A 20,399-nucleotide genomic window follows, 5' to 3' on the forward strand; every position below is an offset into this window, starting at 1 on the left:
CCTCCATGTGTCTCCTCCACACCCTCTTTAAGCTTCCAGACTCAACCACAAACAGCACTTCCTTTTATCCTTATTTTTTTTCCTTCTTGTGGAAAAAGTTTGAAAGCGTCTAGCCTGTCCAGGGACATAGCTGGTCGTGTCCTGCTCCGGCTGGGCAGGAGAGCGGTGAGAGGTGCCGGTCTCTGAGGGCAGGAACCACACGTAGATCAACTCCCCTCCGCCCCACTAGGGTCCTAGGACACTAGCACCCGGCCTGAACCTGGGCCCGGAGCACACAGAGAGAAATGAATATGAGAGGCCCCACATCCTGCCCACACCGGAAGTCGATTTCACGTAAATGTGCAGAGAGAAGCCGGTGGTGCTCTGGCCCTGTGGTGGAGGGGGAGGGGAACCAGGCCTTACACAGGGAGGACTAAAGGGCAGGGCTGAGAGGATGGACGTATGGGTGCCAAGCAAGGGGGTCTGTGACGGTGGGTGAAGGACAAAGGCCATGGGCCGTCAGGAGGGCTCACCCTCCATCCTCACACTGCCCCCTCCCCGCTTCCTGGGGCCTTTCCCCTTCCTGCCACAGAGAGCTCAGCAGCCAGCGTCTTTCTTATTTCTAGGCTCTGTGACCTCCCTATCTGCAGAAGAAGGAGCGGTGTGATGCTGACACCCCAGGAGCTGAGGGAGACAGGCAAGCTTGGGGTCCATCCCTGTAAGCCTGGGGATGGTACCACAGTCCCGGGGACACCGTTGTTCTGTGATGGCAGGACCCACCGCCCGGAGTTTTAACGTAGTGACTGTAATGGGAGGATTTTAGATGTCAGGCCCCGAATAAAGGGGTCTTTGGAGCAGGGAGGGAGCTTTCTCCGGCTTGGTTCCCTTCACTTGTGATATGGGGTCATTAGTAAGTGCACGGATGCTAAGAAGGACAGCCAAGCAAGGCTGCCTGCCCCTGTACTGAGCTGCCGGGTGGGGTGCAAAAGGTAAAGTGGAAGTGGGAGCCCCACAGGGGCTGAGCCTGAGTCAAAATGCTTGCTTCTAGCCATGACACCCACACTAGCCCTCCAGCCCACCCCACTCCCCCGACCCCTGCCCGGGAATCCCTGGCCATCCAGGCCTCCCTCCCTCCTGTATCTGGGTGATGGCTCTTGAGGAGCCTCTGGCATGAAAGCCCCCACAGGTACTCAGCCTCAGTAGCCTTTGGGGAGCTAGGGAGGCCCACAGGAGCCCGGCACCCTTCCAACCAACGGAAGGCCTCAGGGAAGGGAGGGAACCTGAGAAAGGATCCCATTGGGAAGGAGAGATGGGAAGCAGGTAGGGGGACGGAGGGAAGGAAAAGGAAGGGAGAAGGTTTCACGCAAGGCCAGGCTCACAGACTCTACACCTGTAGTAGGTGCACCTACCATGGCCTACAGAACCTTGGCCACCTTTCCTGACCACCTGCCCCAGGCCCATATGTGGCCTTCCAAAGGCTGTCTCCCCGTCCCCACCCCAGCAGACCCATCCGACTTACCTCTGAAAAATCCAAGAATTAATGAGCTGGCCTGGGAGCCCCCAGAGCAGCCGGTACGGCACAGCCAGTCTGCCTAGCGAATGCGGAGGCTCACGGAGGCTCATGCTTTCAACTTCCGCTACCACAACCCCCCTCCCACCCACCCCAGGACTCACACCCTCCCTGCTCCCAGGCTCCCGGCCGCTCCGCACCTCAGCTCCCTGCCCGCAGGCAGGGGTCTCCACTTCAGGCCCAACACCTCCGGGTCCCCTTCCTCATGCCCTTGCTCCCTGGGGGGCCTCCATCTCCAGGCCCAGGAAGGATCCTCCTCCGACTGTCCTCCCACAGTGGAGGGGCCAGAGAAAGGGGAAGGTGGCGGCAGCACCCCGGCCTGAGAGCAGGCCCCACCTCCTTCCTCCCTGCGGTTCCTGACCTCTCATCTCTGCTCCTTGCAGGGCAGCAGGGGGGAGACAGGAGGGCTGCCAGCAGGTGGCTGTTCCTTCTGAGTTATTAGCACCGCGCAGCTCCATTTTTGTGTGTTTGCGCCTCCGTATCAACGGCCCCTCGACGGCGGCTCTGGAGCTTACACCTGGCCACCAGGAGCATCGCAAGCACTCCTCACCTCCTTTCAAAAGCAATTGAAACCCAGGCCCACTGCCAGCCAGTCGATTCCAATACAAGGTTTCGATCTTAATGCGAACAGATAACTTCGTCTTTCTCCCGAGGAGCGGCTACTTGGTTTGAACCACTGACTTGGTGGTGAGCCGTCCAATGCTGACCCAACAACGCCCCAGGAACGCTACTACGAAGCCTCAGTAGAGCCATGGATGGTGAGGCGGCTCTGTGAGGGGAAGGGGCTCTCTGATTGGACTGGTGCACCTGGGAAGTCGCAAAGCTGGGTAAACACTCAGAACCTCTGCTCATTCAAGTCAACAGACTCCAGGGGACCCGGGTCAAGGGATACACAGGGGTGGGAGTGCGGGTGAGGAGGCACACTTACTGTTCCACTCTGCTCTCCCAGCTCTATCTCCCCGCCCGGCGGCTCTCGTCTATGGCCCAGGAGCTCGCGCCAGGGCTCCTAGTAGCAGTGCCTGTACATCACAAGTTCCCTAACTTGCCTGGCCTCCCAGAAAACAACAACAACAAAAACACATTACTCAGTGCCCCCAGGCAATGACAACCTCTGTACTAGAGCCCATAACTCACTGCCTGGGGTCGATTCTGGCTCCCAGCCACCCTCTGGGGCAGCATCTGAGAAGGTCAACCTCACAGGGGTCGAAAGCGCAGTCAGGATACAATGCAGGCGTCTGCTTTTGCAGTATGTCCTGGATTATTCCAGCATCCCGCCCACCCCAAGGTGCTATATTACCCACTTCAGGAAACACGAGTTTACAGACAGGTAACCCAAGCCCCGCCTTTTAGAAGGGAATGTTTTAGCTACCTTCTGAAAGGTGGGCAGTTCAAACACACCTAGAGAGAAGTTGAAAGAAAGACTCGGCGTGGAGTCCCCACAACAACAAAATTGTGCACACCCAATGGAGCGCAGGCCCTCTCTGGAGCTGTGACCGTAAAACCCACTCCACGGCAGCGTGCTGATTGATAGATGGACTGATGGACGGATTTGCTGCGGCTCCAGCTGGACGCCATCTGCACCCTCCCCCCAGGCTGAGCCATCCAGGGAGCCACAGGGAGTTGCCTACCCAAAGCCTGCACATGCCCTTTCTCGGCCACCCTCTGGACCCTCTGGATCCCACAGTCTGTTCCCGGGAAAGTCGGGGTCCCCTCCCTGCCCGGGCCTGTGGTTTCTCTTTCCCGCAGATGCCCAGCGCTGCAGCCTCGGCAGCGCTCTATCAGGGGGAGCGTGCCCAGGGTTGGCCTTGCGATGCTGTAACACAGAGAGGTCCCATGGGAGCGGAGACGGAGATGTCAGCCAAGGAGTCTGGTGAGGGGTGGTCAAGGAGGTGAGAACCACGTGGACAGAGTGCGGTGCACGCCAAGACAAGAAAGATGCTTTCAGAAGCAGGACGTGGTCAGCTGTGTCGGATGCTGTTGAGAAATCAGGTAAGAGGAGGGGAAAGGGCGACCATGGAAGGAGGCTGCACAGAAGTTGCCGACAAGAGTGGTTTGGGTGGAACGATGGGTCAGAGCTAACTGGGCGGCACGAACAACAACAAGGACAACCTTCCACCTCACCACGAATCTCTCAAGAGCAAAGACTACCTACCTACTCCAGCTGTGGAGCCGGTGCGTGCCTCGTCCTCAGTCAGTCGGTATTTGGTGAATGAGTGACAGTACTACAGAAAGTGGAGCCTGGTCTCTTCCTTCCAGCCACCGAGCCGGTTTTGTACACTGTACATGGGCTGGGGGTGGGGATTGGTGAAGGTATGTGGCTAGGTATGTTCCTGCTTAAACAAAACTTTAAGAAGAACCTCCCAGGCCTCTGGGGTCTCTAGTTCTAGTCTATCCCATGCTATGTGCAGAAACGTCTCCAAGACCACATACACAAAGCTCTGAGTGGGTGCGAGCAAGAAGAGCCTCCAGCTTGGAGGATATTGTGGCTTGGGAACAAAGACAGGGAAAGAAGCTATTCCTGCCTCCTGAGCCTCAGCAAGAGTGTAACTCTGTCCACCTCCCAGCCAGAAACTGCCCACCTGGGCAACTGTCAACCCCCCTCTTCATACTCCCAAAGACCTGCTGGTACCAGAAATACAACTTCCTGCCCGGACCACGTGGTAGGCAGACACCAAACCCACAGGCACGCCACACCACCAGGCAGCCCCTCCCTGCCTTCCCCAAGGTGAGCGACTTCCTGTTTGCCCACAGGTGCCTGCTCACCAACTGAACATGGAATTGGGAGTGTAGCCCACCCTCCAGGAGACAAGTTCTGGGCATTTCAGCATCGAGTTTGCCTCTCCTGGGCAACAGGAGACAGAGCAGGAGACAGCTCAGGAAGGCAGGGGTCCCTGATGTACAGCCACCCTTGACAGTGGGCCTACTCACCAGGCCCTTTCACAGCATGACCGCCAATCCCTACAGGTCACGTGGAAAACCTAAGCCCACGGTCCTTGAGCATGTCAAACTCACACAGACTCTCTGTAGGGTTTCCAAGCTTGTTAGCCTTTATGGTAGCAAACAACCTCATCTCTCTCCTGAGGAGCAGCTGGTGGGTCTGAACCACCGATCTTGGTGTTAGCACTTCAACGCTTACCCAACAGCACCGCTTGGGCTCCTTACAGGTCTGAGGCAGGGCTGGAGTATTAGTAGCCCCATTCCACTGATGAGAGTGAGAGTAGTTGTTTAGGCTCAGAGGCAGGAAATGGTCCAGCTGGGATTTGCACCAAGGACTGTGGAACTGCAACACATGGTCTTCCTGTTATAACTGTTACTGACTGCAGAGTAGGAACTGCGCCACAAAAAGGCCTTCTGTCCAGCTCAACGGTGGCACTGACCACTTCGGCCTGACCTCATTTCTCCCATCTCAAAGCCTGACCGTAACACACTTGGGTGAGAGAGGAAGCCTGGCGCGGCTCCATGAGCCTCTGGAACTCGTTCCACAAAGATTCTCCCCCCTGACAAAGCCTGGGAGTCCTGTGGCCCCTCGAACCTATGCAGACTCCTCTCTCCTGCTCCCGGAACCCCTATTGGTGGGGCTTCAGGGTGGGTGGGCACACAGAAGCGTATCTGCCTCTCTCTGAGTTCCTCTGCCCAGTGCGATGTTTACCGTCCGGTGGCAAGCTGGACTGTGGGCTCTTGAAGGAATGAAGAAGCAAGTTGAAGGGAGGACTAGGGCTGGAAGTCAGGCTTCCCACAGTGGCGATGTCATCCCCTGGGGGCCCCTGGAACAATCTAGGGGTGCTGCCAAAGCACATACCTACAGTTTATCCTGAAGTAGGGGGATAGTACTAACATTTTAAATGCCACTGAATTTTTTTTTTTCTTGAAAAGGGGATTCCAAGACAAATAAAATGAAGGCTTCCAAAGACCAAGCACCTGGCAGGAGCCAGGTCTCCCCAGTGTCCACTGTCTTAGAATGGGACCGAGCAAACCCTTCACAGTCGAACTGAGAGGATTCGGAGAGCCACTCAGCATGATCACCACCACCTCATCTCCTAATACACGTCACACACACACACACACACACACACACACACACACCTAATGCCACCCTTAGGTTCCAGGGAAAGTGATTTGAAAATGAATGACACTTTTGTCACTTGAATGTGGCTGCCCAGGCCCATGGCATGGGCACAGTGACCTCTGAAGGTCATTCCCACCCAGCCTGTGGCCAGGCAAGTGAAAACATCCTGTGTCCATGGACAGAGGCCCCGGGAGGGCAGCCCAGGCCACAGCGCACTGGCTCTCTTGTCCCACGGCTAATGGCCGCCCCAGCCTTGCCCTCCCAGGGCCTCCTGCTCCCCTTGCCACACCATTCTGTAGTCAGCCTTTCCCTGCCGCTGGGGCCATCGGTCTGTCCTTTCAAGTGAGCACTGAGAAGGGATCTCTAGCCAGTCACTTTCTCTTCCTCAGTCCCCTGAGGAAGTGCCAGGAGGTACCCAAAGCCATCTGCTGACACACATGTGCATGTACTCACTTACTTTGTTTGGTTTTTTTAAAAATAGTTTCATCTGAATATACTTTAGCCTATCGCACAGTTGAATCGTTCAGTCATCTCCAGAGGAGTTGTGCAATGATCGCCACCACCAATTGCAGGTCATTTTCTGCTCGTGCTTTCTGTTGTTAGCTGCCTTGCCGCCGCTGCCCATCCTCCATGCCCCTAGTGAATTATTAATCCGCTCGCTGTCTCTATTTACCTATCCTGCATCTCACATACAGAAAATGATACAAAACACAAATAAGTAATATTGGCTAAACAAACCATAGCAAACAATCAGACAGAAAGCAGAAAATATTAAAAACCAAAAACAACTTTAAACTAGGTCCGGAGGAAGATCCAGCGATTAGCTATTACATTTTAACCCAACTATAGTCGCCATAGTCAGCTTCACAATGCTCTGTGTCTGACAGCAAGGACCATGTTCGGAGGAAATTCGCCAGGGGTTTAATCCGCGTGTGGACCCTGCAAATTGGAGTTTGGGCTTCCCCTCACAGCCATTGCTTTCTGCAAACGGGGCTTCACAATTTAACCTCAGATACCATTCCCTTCTTCAGATCTGGATTTTGCTCTTTACAATCCTTGGATCACAGAGGCTAGTGTGCTTCTTCCATGTGTACTTAGTTGATGCCTCACTTAGATGGCTGCTTGCTGGAAGACAAACAGTTAAGACCCCTATTCCTTCTGATCGCCAGGCACCATCTGCTTTCATAATGACAAAAAAGCTCGAAAGCTCAGTGCCCGCAAGAGGGAATTGGACAAATAAGTTAGTGACGAGCCTCCTGGGTGGTACAAACAGGTCAGCCATCAACTGCTGGCCAACAAGGTAAGAGGTTTGAACTCACCCAGAGGCATTTCTGAAGTGGTGATCTGCGCCCCAGAGGTCACAACCTTGAAAACACGGGGGACCACAGTTCTGTTCTGCACCCACGGGTGGACACGAGTCAGAAGGGACCGGGCGGCCACAGGTGGCAAAGCAAGCAGGCCGCCCGCAGACCTCTTACTTCTGAACAGTGGCAAATGAAGCCCAAAGCCTCCTGAGGGATGTCGCTGTGTGAAGACACTGCTTATAGATTCATTCGATCTAAAAAATGTCTATCTTCCAGCAACGAAATTCCAAAATGCAGATAGTAGCAGTGGGAAGTAACGGTCTACATGCTTTTCATTTTTAAAAGTAAGTAAGTGGCATGCGCGTCACTGGCAAAAATCATAAAGCTATGAATATCGACTGGGAAATGCATGTGCATGTATTCCTCTGCTCTCTTTAAAGACTGGGAGGTCAGTGTCAACCTGTAGCCACATTGTCCATGGAGGACAAGGGTCTGGGAGGGCCTGGGCAGGTGTTCCTGTTCCTTCACTGTCCTCAACCTGGGAGACTCCCTCCCTTCCTCCTTCACGGCCATTGAGTCGATTCCGACTCACTGTGACCCAGTAGGACAGAGTAGAACTGTCCCTATGGGTCTCCGAGATTGTAACTCTTAAAGGGATTAGAAATTCTTCCTCATCTTTTCTCACTCCCAACAGCTGGTGGTTTCAAACTGCTGCCCTGTGGTTAGCAGCCCAAAGAACAACCACTCTGCCACCAGGGCTCCCAAATTTCTCCCCCAGGAGGAGTGAGAGGCAAGAGCAGTGAATGTTGTTGACAATTGAACATTCACTTGAAAATGGGTTAGAAAGATTCATCATCTGTGCAGGAACCCTGTGACTTCAAAGATGCTATGGCACAGGGCCACGTTAGAGTAGACACGAAGGCCTGATTTAAGGGTGTCTGTTCACGTGTGCTGGCTCAAAGAAGAATGCTCAGTCAGGGCCCTAGTGGCTGACAAGGTGGACTGCTCACCCCAGAATCTGCAGTTGGAAACCACCATCCACTCTTCGGGAGAAAGACGAGGCTTTCTACTCCCGTAAAAGAGTTTCCGTCTCAGAAACCCACAGGGGCAGTTCTACCCTGGCCTACAGGGTCGCTGTGAGTCTGGATTTGGGGAGGATAGGTGGAAAACTCTTAGTCCAAAAATCATGATAGGAATAGGCAAGTGGACAGAAACTTCGAATGGCCCAATGGGACCTTCCCAGCACGAGGTCCTTTAAGGAACGGGATTGAAAGTTCTATGATGCTCATTGCTATCCACAATTGGTCATTCAGCCAGGAAGAAGAATTCAGGCATCCAATTAGCAGGCAGGCCAGGCTTGTGGGTTATAACCTGAGAACAGGTCTGTTTTGCCCCGCACAAGGAGGAAGATGAACCCGAGCAGGGCTCTCTCAGCGGCCACCCCCTGGACGTGCTCACACTGAATCTTGCCTGTAGTCACCAAAGGCACTGGGCAGGATCAGGGTTCCTGGCTAGAACCACTCAGGGGGGCTCTGAGCTTCCCGGGTCATTTCCTTTCTCTCTACTCACTCTTCAGGAGTGTCCCAAGGGCCCATAGCAGACGGTCACCTTCAGAAAGGCAGGGGCTGCTCCTGGTTAATTCTGCACAGGATTGGCCCAGCCTCTACGTGGGGCATGGGAGCCACAGGAAGGTAAGCTCCCCTGATGCTGTCCAGCTGAGAAACGCCAGAGGAAGACAGAACTCAAGAGTGCACACCACATCTGCCTGGCCGGCCCGACCTGTCCATCGGCTTCTCCCTGCATCTGCCCCAGGCACCCTTTACCGTGTGATCTCATTCACTCTCATGCAATCACCTCCCGCCTACTTTCTAGCCAGATGCCAACGGGGTCAACCGAATATGTGTCAGAGTAGAAGTGTGCACTGTAGTGTTTTCGGCGACTGTTTCTTCGGAAACAGAGCACCCCACCTCTCGTCCCAGGCAGCTCAGAGGAGCCTTACACCTCTTAGCTCTCAGCAGCTGAACACATTAACCGTGAGCACCATCCCGGGATTCCAACTGGGTGTGTGGGTGTGTGACCTAGCTACACTCAGAAGACATGCTCAGCAGGACCACAGTTGCTGAGAAGGCTCACTGACCCCTGAGCACCCATCGCGGGTCTGCCTGTGTCCTCTTAGGGACCCGCATCACCTCCACTCCCTTTCCCACCTTAGCAGTCTTGTGGCAAGCTTGGACACCATCCCTCTGGACTCCCCAGCCCTCTCAGGGTCTCCCCTAGAGGACTGTAGGGACTGGGGGCTTTCGGTCCTCATGCCCCTCATTCACCGCCCACTCTGTTTCTCCTCTCTCTGGACCTTGACAATCTTACCAGCCAGCTTTCCCCCACAGTAGCCCACCCCTCTTGCCATCAGAGACAAGCCCCACCAACAGCCTCACACACACTAGCACCCTAGTCTTAACCCCAGCAGTCCACGGCCCCTTCCCCAAACGTTCCCGCCACACTGGCGTTGCTCTCAGACTGCTCTCAGTCAGCTCTGGCTTCCCCTTCCCCGCCCTCTTCCTCCCTCCCACCTCTCCAGACGAATCCAATCGTAATCCATGGTTATAGCCATGGGTGACTGTGTAGCACTCTGAAACACGGAACCCAAATGTACCCATGGTGATCCACATTAGGTTTGGCAAGTAAGAAACAGGTCATGATTTATAGCTGGAAGCATTTACAATAAAAATGATGTCCGTTTCAAATGCCTGCATGTATAAATCAGCATCACACGCTGCTCTAAAATGTGGACCCATCTGAGGGTACGATTCGACGAAGGGGAAGGGCACAGGTAGAAGGCCAGGCAGTGGGACAAAGGGTGGCAATGAAGAGGAAATCATCATAAGATCCATTCTACGTCAGTAACCAACAGGACCAAATTCCAATTTCAACCATAGGCAAGGGCATCAGCAATACACAGAAAAAGATAAAGAGGCTACAATAACTAAGACTACAACGCAGTGACATTTCCTTCTATCTGCCAACTTGGCAAGAACCAAAAGTGAACAGTGCACTAAATGAGTGGGGGCACGTAGGACAAATGCTCTTGTAAAGCCTTGAGCCCTGGTGGTGCTACGGGTTATCCAAGGTTAGCGGTTCAAAACCACCAGCTGCTCCAAGGAAGAAAGAGGAGGCTGTTTACTCCCATAAAGAGTTACATTATTGGACACCCACAGGGGCAGTAGGACCTTGTCCAAGGGTCGCTATGAGTCAGGATAAACTCGATGGCAGGGAGTTTGGTTTGGGATGTATAAAATCCTCACATATCTTTGGAATCAGTCTGCTAGTGAACATCATGGAAATCTAAAGCACACCTAAGTTTTGAACCAGTAATTCCACATTTATGAAGTGCTTCCTGCTGAAGCAGTCCCAGAACGGAGCACGTCTGTAAGTCTGCTAAAGCATGACTGCCGTTCACAGCAAGCAACAAACAAACTGGATGAAACTGAACGGGGGCACCAACCTCCACATCCACAAAGGACTGGCCCCATATGGGAAGAGCTTCCAAAAGTCTGGGAGGAAATGGAATGAAAGACAGCAGATTGTTTCCACAAATTCCCTGAAGCTCCCTCATGCATGACTTGTCCATTCAATGAGCTATATTTACTGAAGAGAATGAAGTTGATCTCTAAGTTCTGAATCAGAATGATTGATTGTTAAATATGCCAAGCACAATACAACAAAAATATAAAAGGTATAGACATGAGTATTAGAGAGGGAGGAAGGAGAGAGAGAGAGAGAGAGAGAGAGAGAGAGAGAGAGAGAGAGAGAGAGAGAGAGAGAGAGAGAACACTTCCACATACATTAGCTTACAAATAGAAGCTAGGTTTCTGGACCCAGTCACCTGAAATCACTGCTGAGGAGTAGAATTGAGCCCAGAGAACAAGGGAGAGAGACAAGATTTTTCACTGATAGAATAAATATTTTTAAAGGTTTTTAACATGTGCAACTATTACCTTTAAAGTTTTTAAAATAAGCTTTAAAGGGTATTACCTTAAAAATATTTCTTTAAAGTGGAATGTGCTCATACCAACCCCTGCTGTCTTCTCTAAACACTCCCTATTGCCAAGCACTATAGAGTGAGCACCTCCCCAAGCTAATACCCCTTCAGTTACCTCTCTCTCTCTCTCTGTCTCTCTCTGTCTCTCTCTCTCTCTCTCTCTCTCCCTCCCTCCCTCCCTCCCTCCCTCTTATGCTTCCTGTGGCCCCACTTAAAGTCACACTCACTCCCACAAACACCTGTCTCCTTGCTTCTTTTGACAGAAGTCTGAACGTGTCCCCATTCCCTGCCCCTATCACCCCCATTTTTGTGTGAAAAATCAAGAGCACAAAATGGAATGCCAGCCTCCAGACCATTGCTCCCAGGCCTGGGCTAAACGGAAATGACACGCATGATCCCAGAAGTCCCAGCGTGGCCTGGGGAAGGGTGGTGGCAGGAAAAGGGCATGTGAGGAGACAGGCATTCAGTGTCAGAAACATCTCCCAGAATTGCCACTGGGCATGAGACAGCTGGAGCTGCAAAGTCCCGGGAGAAGCAGACCCTGGGCACAAGCACTACGGGGAAGTTAACTGGAAACAACATCCCCCTGCCCCCGACCTATTCACAACCATGCCATTGTCGGGCTGTACACGTCTCACCTTGACCTAGGACCAGGATTTGTAGAAAGGAATTGTATAACTATTTTTATAATACTCTTGTTTAATCTGTCGGCCTCTGTGCTGTTCCAGAAGGGGTCCTGGGGGAGCTGTGGGAGAGGCATTGGGCTGCGCACCATAAAGTGAGCCACTCAAACCCACCAGCCCCAGCTGCTCTCTGAGGGTTGTGGGAGATGGACAATGAGGCTGGGTGGTGCGGTAAAGGTTTAGTCTCAGAAATGCTCTATAGGTCTAATCCCAAACCCACTGCTGTGGAGTGTATTTCAACCCAAAGTGACACTAAACAGTGTTTCCAAGGCTGTGAATCTTTCTTGGGAGCTGACAGCCTCATCTTCTGGAGGAGTAATTGATGGGTCTGAACCACACCCTTAGCAGTTAGCAGCCCAATGCCCTGGACACCTTTATACAGGGTTACTAGGAGTTAAAACTGCCTTGATGGTAGTGGGCTTGGTTTGGGGACTTCTCCAGAAATTGGGGTGCGGACAGAACTCAATACTGACAAATAGAATCTATTACCCATTTGGGCCTGAGTTTGTGTCTCAAACACTTCTGGGGAGTAGTGGTTGAGAGAACTTGGTTCTAAGACTGGACCCTCTGAGGGCAATCCTGGTTCTTTACTTATTAGCCGTGCAACGTTGGGCAGCTTTCGTCCTCCCTCAGGGTCAGTTTTCTTGCCTGCAATGTCATATACTAACAGCATGTGCCTCACATTCACTCCCACTGAGTCAATTCTGATTCATAGTGACTCTGTAGGGCAGGGTAGAATTAGAATGTCCCTTGTGGGTTTCCAAGACTGTAACTCTTTATGGGGGTAGCAACCTTCTAGTCCAGAAAAAGCAAAGAAACAAACAAACTCACTGCCATCAAGTCAATTCTGACTCATAGTGCCCCATATAAAGCCCTAGCACTATAGTGGATTAGCTACACATTGGGTTGCTAACCACAAGGTGAGCAGTTCAAAACTACCAGCTGCTCCTCGAGAGAAAGCCGATGCTTTCTACTCCTGTAAAGATCTGTCGTCTTGGAAATCTACTGGGGCAGTTTTACTCTGTCAAACGGGCTGTCAGGAGTAGAGCACAGGCCAGCATATGCTCAGTGAAACCCGCCTAGTGAGATCGCCTAATTAAGGATGAAAGAGTGAGATTATTGGACTTTCTCCCAAGCAGCAAGGGTAAATGTTCCTTCCCACTGCCAGTTTCTAGTGTGAAAACTTGGTTCCCACTGTCACGTTCTCTTTGCGTGCTCCCTTGTTTGGGGAGATACTGGACATACGAGCGTAGACTGAGGAAGCAAATGATACCTCTCTTGCCATGAGACAAGTTCATTCCCTGTCTGGTCACCTCTGCCCCTGCTCAGAGCCATACCCAGGCCCGCTCCTGAGTCTACTGGGCAGCCAGCTACACCCAGTGCCTGGATCATATAGGCCCTTGGTAGGTATTTGCTGGATGAATGAACAGGAGGTAAGTGAACAGAGAATGTCTTCTGGGAAAGCTTAGCTCTCACAGCAGCCGACAGCATCTTTTCCTGGGTGCCTCGAACATCAGGTGGGGCCTTAGCCCTGTCGCCTCCTCTAACATGACACTGAAACACCTGGTCCTGTCACGAGCTACCCTGAAATCTTCCTGCTCCTCCATCCTGCCCAGCAAGCTCATGCTTCACTCATGCCTCAGGGCCTTTGCACTTACTGCCCCAGTGTCTGCAATGCTTCACCCCTAGATAATCAAATGGCAAGGATTCTGACTCCTTCAAGGCCTTTGCTCCAGTTCCACCTCCTTTCTCGGGTCTGTCTTAGCCATTCTATTGAGTAGGTCACTTGTTCCTTTATCATCTTCTCATCCTTAAACTGCTTTATTTTCTTCACTGCATCTATCACCAGCTCACATTACATGAAAATGGGTTGTTACATTATCCCTGTCTTCTGAAAAAGCTCAGTGGAGGGCAGGGGGGGCAGCTGTTTTGTTCACTCTTGTCCCCTGAATACCTGGAACAGTGCCTGGATCATATAGGCCCTTGGTAGGTATTTGCTGGAGGAATGAACAAGGAGGTAAGTGAACAGAGAATGTCTTCTGGGGAAGCTTAGCTCTCTGCCTTGGATTTAAGTCTCTCCACAAAATTCTCTCAGGACTTCCAAGAACAACAAAGACTGCCCTGCCTCCAAGCCCATGCCCTGTGGAGACCTTCAATCCCATGACCCAGGTCTTCAGGGTCTGAAAATGGTATCATTTTCCCTCCTGGCTTAAAAAGTCGGCTTGCCACCCCTTCTAGTTAAGGGCCAAGTTCTCATGTGTGTTTCACCTCACACTCCTCATGGAATGAGGAGCTAGTTTGACTTCCCACTCTGAAAAAAATGTGACAACTTGGCTCCTTCATTTTCCCTTTCTTGCAACTCAGAGGTAAAGGAGAGCCCTCAATGGATCCCCAGTGTCTGCGTGGGTGACTCCGATTTGACACGTAGTCAGTGTGTGTTGAATTAATGAATGTATGAACAACCAAACTAAGGAAGGAATGACTCATCTTCATACCCGCTGCCTCCTAGAGGAAATACTATGTCTGAAAACGAGAACGCAGGGCTTCCTACTATGAACTATCTTGACGGAGCCTGAAGGCGTTTCCTTGGCTGTTTCTGCTCTAGAGGGGCTCGTGGACACCGATTCCTTGTTAATGCTATTCCATCTGCTCTGGGACTCAGGAGGGAGCCGGCCAACGAGGTCCCAGCAGAAGCTTGGAGTTACCTGTGTTGAGGTTCTGTGACAGAAGCAGAAACATCTCTCCTACCGCTTGGAAAATGCCAGCACCCGCGCCCCCCCCCCCACCCCATCCCTGGCTCCTCCATTCTATTGCAGTAACCAGGGCTGCCAACTCTACAGCCCGAGGGACCTTGGAGGCCAGAGAGTTTGTCAGCCGAGCAGACGGACAAACTTCCAGGCATAGGTCAGAGACACCAGGAAGGGTCCAGGAGGACAGCAAGCCAGAGAACTGGGTTCTCCTCCATCGGACTGCACTCAGGAAGCAGGAGCCGCCAGGGTTCGGGTGGGGGGTAGGGGTCAGGAGGAAGGCCTGACCTCAGTGTCATTCAGGTTCTCATGCCGGATGGCTCTAAGCCTTCCTCCGGTTCTCCCCGCTGGATGGGAACGAAGATCCATCCAGGCCATCAAGAAGAGCCTGCAGAGCTGCTGACCCTCCTCCTGGTCACCACCACCCGCTCTCCAGGGGGACGTAGCTGAGCCGGTCAGCAAGGGCACTCTCCCGCAAGCTAGCTGGGCCTGGGTAGGTGAAGGTGTGTACTCCGAGAAAGGCCGGCCGCCTCTCGGGCAGCTTCGCCCCTGCCTCCAGGCCCCTGGCCCTGCCGGGGCCGGCCCGACGGGCGGCCGGAGCGCGGCGCAGGTGCTCGCCAGCTGGCCGCGAGCGGTGCGCTGCTGCACGCTGTAAAAGTCGGACGCGGTGACAGGGACGCCCCAGACCCGCCCTCCCCACGTGCCCTTACCCAGTTCCCGCCGGGCTCCGGCTCGGGCCTCCCGCCGGCCCGGGCGCCCCATGGCTCGGCGCCCAGGCGCGGGCCGGGGGCAGTCAGGGCTGCGGGGCGGCTCTGCGGGGGGCTGGGCCGGGCCAGCGCGGAGCGCTCCGGCGAGGGGCTCGGGTTTCCGGCCGGGAGGGCGGGGCCTGGCGGGGCGGGGCGGGGCGGACACTGGGCCGAGGGGTGGGGCCCGGGAAGCCGTCCGACCGGTCCGACCGCCGCGCCCCGCTGCGCCCGTTTGGGGCTGCCGGCCGGCGCCTGCACCCGCGCGCCCTGCCCTGTGCGGGCTGCAAGCCCTCCTCCTCCTGGGAGCTGCGAGCCCTCGGGAGCGCCTCTGGATTATTTTCCCAGGAAAGATTTAAATCTCGGAAGCCCGAAGGGCCAGTCCCACTCTGCTCTTGACATTGACTCCAAGGCGGTGAATTTGGTTTGGGGGAGAGTTGAGCAGCCCCTGGGGAACGCAAACGAATAAGCGCTCGACTACTCATCTGAAAGTTGGGGGGACCGCGGGGAGGGGGCGTTCAGATGCGCTTCCAAAAAAGGAGGCCTTGAGAGTCCTGGGGAGCAGCTAGCTCACTCATCAGAGTCACTAAGAGTCCCAGTCCCCTCGGCCACAATTCAGCAACAGAACGGACAACCTATGACAGAAGTCCCCCTCTGGGTCGGAACTAAGCCTGAAACTGTGCAGGCCAGGCTCCTCCCAAGCAGCAGCCCCCGCGAACCCCGTATTTCTTCAGAGTGTTAGCCATGTGCCAGAAAAAGAAGTGGTCGACATGTCCGAACACATTTAATCCTCACAACAATCGGATGAGGTAGAAAGTTCGTCTCCATGTGGGAGGCACAGGGAGATTAAGTCACCTCACGGAAGACAGGTAGGTAGTCAGGACCCAGCGACCCTGCTCCAAATCACTGCTCCACACAGCGGCTTTCTCTGTTTGAGGTGGGACATTGAATGATGCTAGGCCAGCCATCCTAGCCTTTATCAGTTCACTTCGACAACCTGTTAGCACCCACTGCAGCGTGGACAGGCTCTGAATAAGCACTATGGGTAAACAGATGAACCAAACATGCCAAGAGCTTGCAGTCTAGCAAGAGCGCTAAGTAATCTGGTGACAGGTATGGGAAACTCCCTGTCTGTCCCGGGAAATCTTGGAAGGGAGGGAGCCACAGAAGGGCAGGCCCACCATCTGCCTACATCCCCTTCCAAGTCCTTGGTTGATGCCTGAACAAAGACGCATGGGGCAAAAACCCAAGTGGCTCAAAGGAAAACACTCATTGAAGAGAGTTTGGGCATTTGCCCAAGGTTGGGGAATCAGGAGTTCAAATCCTGCCATTGTAGAGGTCCTTTGGCAAACACCCTAAACTTCCCAAGGAAACCTCACCATGTCCACACCCACGGAATAAAGGCCACACCACAGAGAGACTGCAGGGATTTATTCCAGGATCAGCATAAAATTCATGCAAGGTCTGAACTGGAGCCTCCATAAAACCAAAGGGATCTTCCAGGAGTTTGATTTCATATGAGAACAAAATTGAGCACTATTGAGAGGAAGATAAGGAGCCCTGGGTCTACCGTGAATGAGGCATTTGGCTGTGAATTGAAAGTTGCCTGGTTCGAGCCCAGCCACAGTTGTGCTGAGGGAGAAAGAGGGGGCCTCCTCCGTAAAGTTGGGAAGTCTGGGAGACCCTCAAGAGCAGCCCCACTCTGTCTTAGGATTCAGATCAACTCAGCGGCAGCCGGGGTTTGGGCTCCCATGTCTCTTGTTTTTAGAGGAAGATAAGACTCAACTCTCTGCAATGTATTGTTCACAATGTCTACCCGATATCAACAAATTACAAGATACGCAAAGAAAAGCTCAGCTGAAGCAGGCCCACATCCACTCAGAAGCTGAGAATTATCAACCAAAAAATTGATAAAGACGCTGAAGAACATACTGGGGGGTAGAGATAGCTTATGAATGGAGAAATCAGGAATTACATCAGAAATATAACCTTTGGAGAAAAAAATAAGAGCTGAAACAGATTAGGAAAGAGGCTGGATGCTTCCACACCCCATTTTTCAAGTTCAGATGACTTTGAGAAATCCCCCAAGCCAATAAACACATATGGACTCAACCATGCCACACATCCAGTTAGCATTTTAACTTGTGGCGTTTTATAATATCCCCCATCATTTTCAATTTTCTTCTCCCCGTGCAAGGATAATGCGTTTTCTCCCCTGTCCGAATAATGTGCTTTAGTTCCACACCCTGGCTTTGCAGCATTCACCCATCTAACTAGCTTAACTAGTGACAGGGGAGGAGACCTGTGGCCTCCAGAAACCCATGAAAGCAGAGAACACTCGGCACAAGATTCAAACTCGAAGAACTAGCTGCCAGGCCCATAAGCACCGTCCCATAGCAAGGAACGACAGCCTGCTCAGAAACCTTTACTTTGGACTCCATTTTTGAAAACCTGTTGCATTAGCACCCAATTCCCAAAATTCTCTACCTCTTCCGAGGGAGAAATGCTTACTCCCCTCAAATAAATAAATGCTTTAATTTAAAGATGAGCGAGTCTTTCAGCAGTCCCGATACAAAATCCAAATCAAGCCTGCTGTCAGGCTGCTGCCCACTCAAATTGATCCCATGCGATAACGTAGAACTGCTCCTATGGCTTCTGAGACTGAGTCTTTACAGACTGGACAGCCTCATCTTTCTCCCGTGGAACAGCGAGTGAGTTTGAACTGCTGATCTTGTGATTAGCAGTCCAAAGCTTATTGACTGTACCACCAGGCCTCCCTGATCCAAGACCACACAGTCTCTTTATTTTGCAACCTGTGTCACTGTGTGTGCAGGCAGCCTCTGCTCGCAGCACCCTGCGGCGCACTAATGTGACCTGGCTGTTGCTGTGAGTAATACGCTATCTCGAATCTTGGCCGGAAGCGATGACGTGGGGAGCCTGCTTGTTTCTCATTTAAGCAGAATAAAAATCTAAGACCCTTTCACATTTACTGACGTCAGGGAAAATCACAAAAGCAATCACATTGCATACAGGATGATAGGCAACTTCGGATCAGAAGCAACGTGGGACAATGAACACCATTTTTTAAATCCTGGAAGAAAGAAGGGAAGGAGCGGGAGAGGAAAGGAGAGAGAGAAGGAAGGATAACTATGATTAATTTGAAAGTCTACACCTAGTTTTAAAATGTTTTCTTTAAATGGCACGGCCAATTAAAGGCATTTTCAAACAAATAAAATCTGAGAATACTAAAAGGAAGTTTCAAATGAAATGTCATGATTGAGAGGCTTATACCAGGCTGTCGGCTCCTTCTTGTGCGATAGGCAGCCAAATCGTCCCATGGCGTCCCAGCAGCATCTGGGAGAAACAGTGGCGAAAGTCTGAGTACATAGATTCAGCCACATGGATCGCCTGATCACCTGGGCTGCTTTCAAACTCTGGCAAAGTGGCCATCGTTGCCATCAGTGACTCCTTCATTCACCTGAACTACGTGGTCTACGTGTTCCAGTATGATCCCATCCACGGCAAGTTCAATGGCACCGTCAAGGCTGAGAATGGGAAGCTTATCATCAACGGGAAGGCCATCTCCATCTTCCAGGAGCCAGATCTGGCCAACATCACGTGGGATGAGGCTGGTGCCAAAAGGGTGATCATCTCTGCCCCTTCTGCCGATGCCCCCATGTTTGTGATGGGCGTGAACCACGAGAAGTATGACAACTCCCTCAGGATTGTCAGCAAGGCCTTCTGCACCACCAACGGCTTGGGCCCCCTGGTCAAGGTCATCCATGACAACTTGAGCATTGTGGAGGGACTTATGACCATACTCCACGCCATCACTGCCACCCCGAAGACCATGGATGGCCCCTCCAGGAAACTCTGATGTGAAGGCTGTGGGGCTACCCAGAAAATCATCCCCACATCTACTGGCCCTGCCCAGTAGAAAATGATAGAGCCAAAGGAAGCCATAGAAAATCCTCAATTATTGTTGTGCATTTAATATCTCTCTTTTCATAATTAATAAAGCAAGTACACAAAACTTTGATAAGGATATAGGATATTTGAGAACACTAGCTTGATAGTTTTTAACTTTTATTGTGAATTCTGTGAAAAGTTAGAGAGCAAATCATCAGCATGCATTCAATACTTTGTATATATATGTCACAACCCATCCACTGCCATCTCCTCAATGTGCCACGGTGCATCCCACTCCCACCTCGCATTTGCTGTTTCCGTTCCTCCATTTTTCCTCTCTGAACTTCCTTGTTGGGTAGATGCTGCCTTTTTAAATCTCTTTTGTTTGTTTGGGACCTTTTATTAGAACGTGCATTCCCTGAATGTCCTCGAGGAACTTCGCTTATGGTTGAGCTAGTTTGGACAGGTCTCTAGTCCTTCCAACCGAATGGCTGCGCTTACAATCTCTCCCAGGCCTGAGAGCTGGAGTAACCTTCCTTCTAGCCTGCTTCAACACATGCAAATGTAAGCAAATTAGGCCTCCTGAGTCAAGAGACCTGGCACCAGAGGCTCATAGCAACTCTGTAGGACAGGGTAGAGATGTCCCTGTGAGTTTCAGAGGCTCTGGGTTTTGGGTTTCTTTTTCCTTTTAAAGTCATTTTTTAAAAAATAAATCATTTCTGTTGTCCATTCCCCTGAGAGGGGGTTATATGTAGATCATTGTGATTGGTTCCCTCTCTCTCCTCCCACCTTCCCCTTCACCTCAAGGTATGGCTACTCTCAATATTGGTCCTGAGGGGTTTTCGTGTGCTGGATTCCCTTTGTTTCCAGCTCTTATCTGTACTTGTGTACATCATCTGGTCTAGTAGGATTTGTAAGGTAGAATTGTCTTTCTACTGTCTTAGAGATTTACAGTCTTGGAAACCCACAGGGGCAGTTTTACTGAGTCCTAGAAGGCTGTTAGGCGTCAGAATAGATGGCAGTGAGTTGAGCGAATGAATGGCTAATGATGTTGAGTAGCTTTCCATGTGCTTAGTGGCCATTTATATGCTTTCTTTGGAGAAAAGTCTGCTCAAATCCTTTATCAACTTTTAAAAATCCCATTTTATAGTGTTTTCAATAAAGGTTAACTTGGGAGTTTTGGTTACCATTCAACAATTTCCAGACAAATTACTCAGTGACTGATTATGTTCTCTCCACAGTGAGTGAATATTCTCATTGTTCTGTTTGGTTTGTTCCCGCTCACTCACACTCCCATCTTTGTTTGAAAGTAATTGTTGGTGGTTTCGTCCCATATGGATAATTTTTTAAAGGATCATC

General features: G+C 51.9%; 1 protein-coding gene and 1 pseudogene across 1 annotated transcript in view; one reads left to right on the plus strand and one right to left on the minus strand.

Moving 5' to 3' along the window:
* Positions 1-15,246, minus strand: part of PSD4 (pleckstrin and Sec7 domain containing 4) — a 42,329-nt gene extending 27,083 nt beyond the window's left edge. The window contains exon 1 of the mRNA XM_075563124.1: positions 15,099-15,246. The gene's annotated coding sequence lies outside the window, so the exon portion shown is untranslated. The remainder of the gene's footprint in view (positions 1-15,098) is intronic.
* A 3,318-nt stretch (positions 15,247-18,564) lies between these two features.
* Positions 18,565-19,068, plus strand: LOC142460956 (glyceraldehyde-3-phosphate dehydrogenase-like; annotated as a pseudogene).
* The last annotated feature ends 1,331 nt before the right edge of the window (positions 19,069-20,399 follow it).

The sequence above is a fragment of the Tenrec ecaudatus genome, chromosome 11 (genome assembly GCF_050624435.1).
Source record: "Tenrec ecaudatus isolate mTenEca1 chromosome 11, mTenEca1.hap1, whole genome shotgun sequence".
NCBI lineage: Eukaryota > Metazoa > Chordata > Mammalia > Afrosoricida > Tenrecidae > Tenrec > Tenrec ecaudatus.